This window comes from Triticum urartu, chromosome 3A (assembly GCF_056163025.1).
Source record: "Triticum urartu cultivar PI428250 chromosome 3A, HENAU_Tu73, whole genome shotgun sequence".
NCBI lineage: Eukaryota > Viridiplantae > Streptophyta > Magnoliopsida > Poales > Poaceae > Triticum > Triticum urartu.
The window spans coordinates 216468566-216471000 of record NC_141875.1 but is presented as its reverse complement, the minus strand read 5'-3'; the positions used below and the strand labels follow the sequence as shown (position 1 = coordinate 216471000).

General features: G+C 35.2%; 1 pseudogene; it reads left to right on the top strand.

The window, feature by feature from the left end:
• The first annotated feature begins 427 nt into the window (after positions 1–427).
• On the top strand, positions 428–2143 carry LOC147979256 (uncharacterized; annotated as a pseudogene).
• Positions 2144–2435: the final 292 nt, after the last annotated feature.

The window sequence follows — 2435 nt, the reverse complement described above, 5'->3', positions numbered from 1 at the left end:
AAATGATATAGCTACCATGTTTACTAATGATGAGAAAACTCACTACTATTATATCCTTAAATTATTTCTGGTCTCATTAAAGGGTGATGCTAAGATATGGTTTAATTCTCTTGATCCTGGTTGTGTGCGTAGTCCCCAGGATATGATTTATTACTTCTCTGCTAAATATTTCCCCGCTCATAAGAAACAAGCTGCTTTAAGGGAAATATATAATTTTGTGCAAATTGAAGAAGAGAGTCTCCCACAAGCTTGGGGGAGGCTTCTCAAATTACTTAATGCTTTGCTTGATCATCCTCTCAAGAAAAATGAAATACTTGATATCATTTATAATGGACTAACCGGTGCTTCCAGAGATTACCTGGATAGTTGTGCTGGTTGTGTTTTCAGGGAAAGAACGATTGATCAAGCTGAAATTCTATTGAATAATATGTTGACCAATGAAAATAATTGGACACTTCCTGAACCAACTCCTAAGCCAACTCTGAAGAAAGGGGGTATTCTATTTCTCAGTCCCGAATATATGCAAGAGGCAAAGAAATCTATGAAAGAAAAAGGTATAAAAGTTGAAGATGTTAAGAATTTACCTTCTGTTGAAGAAATACATGGTCTTAATTCATCATCTGTTGAAGAAACACATGGTCTTGATAACTCGACATAGGTAGTAAAGGTAAATTCTCTCTATAGATATGATAAAGCTGAAATCCCTCCTGCTAAGTTTGCTAGCCAATGTTTGGATGAATTTGATAACTTTATGGTTAAGCAAGAAGATTTTAATGCTTATGTTGGTAGACAATTGAAACATAATGCTTATATGATTGAACACTTGAGTGATTATATGGCTAATGTTAAAGGTGAACTTAAACTTATTAGTAAACATGCTTCTATGGTTACCACTCAAGTAGAACAAGTACTTAAAGCTTAGAATGATTTGAATAGTAAAAATAATGACTTTGCTGTTAGAGTTGCAACTAGAGGAGGTAAAGTGACTCAGGAACCTTTGTATCCTGAGGGCCACCCTAAGAGAATTGAGCAAGATTCTCAAAGAGCTAATGTAGACGCACCTAGTCCTTCTAAAAGGAAGAAAAAGAAAAATGATAGGACTTTGCATGCTTCTAGTGAACCTATTGTAGACACACCTGAGAATCCCAATGATATTTCTATTTATGATGCTGAAACACAATCTGGTAATGAACATGAACTTAGTGATAATGTTAATGATGATGTTCATGTTGATGCTCAACCTAGCAATAATGGTGTAGAGATTGAACCTGTTGTTGATCTTGATAACCCACAATCAAAGAATCAACGTTATGATAAGAGAGACTTTGTTGCTAGGAAGCACGGTAAAGAAAGAGAACCATGGGTTCAGAAGCCCTTGCCTTTTCCTCCTAAACCATCCAAGAAAAAGGATGATGAGGATTTTGAGCGCGTTGCTGAAATGATTAGACCTATCTTTTTGCATATGCATTTAACTGATATGCTTAAAATGAATCCTTATGCTAAATATATGAAGGATATCGTTACAAATAAGAGGAAGATACCAGAAGCTGAAATTTCCACCATGCTTGCTAATTATACTTTTAAGGGTGGAATACCAAAGAAACTTGGAGATCCAGGAGTACCAACTATACCATGCTCCATTAAAAGAAACTATGTTAAAACTGCTTTATGTGACCTTGGAGCCGGTGTTAGTGTTATCCCTCTCTCTTTATATCGTAGACTTGATTTGAATAAGTTGACACCTACTGAAATATCTTTGCAAATGGCTGATAAATCAACTGCTATACCTGTCGGTATTTGTGAGGATGTTCCTGTTGTGGTTGCAAACGTTACTATTTTAACGGACTTTATTATTCTTGATATTCCCGAGGACGATAGTATGTCTATTATTCTTGGAAGACCCTTTTTGAATACTACAGGGGCTGTTATTGATTGCACCAAAGGCAATGTCACTTTTCATGTTAATGGTAATGAGCATACGGTACACTTTCCGAGGAAACAACCTCAAGTCCATAGTATCAATTCTATTGGAAAAATTTCAACAATTACTATTGGAGGTTTTGAATTTCCTCTTCCAACCGCCAAGAAGAAATATGACATTATTTTTGTTGGGGATGTGTATATCCCCGTTGAGGTAACCTAGTGTTATTCGAAAATTCTCTGGTTTCATGTTATTCGAAATGAGTTTGTTAACAAGACTTGATCAACCTTGTTAGTGGATTCCTTTGGATGAGCATGAGATGGATGAATTTAGCAAACACAACTCTCTGTACCCTCCTTTTTACTTTCTGTTATTTATACTGAATAAAGCAGGAACAGTAATTTCTGTCTATTTTCTGAATTATCCATGCAATAAAAAATACCCCGAAAATAAAAGTTCTCCAGATGCCCTGAAATTTAAATATGTTTTTTTCTAGAATATTTGAGAATATCTG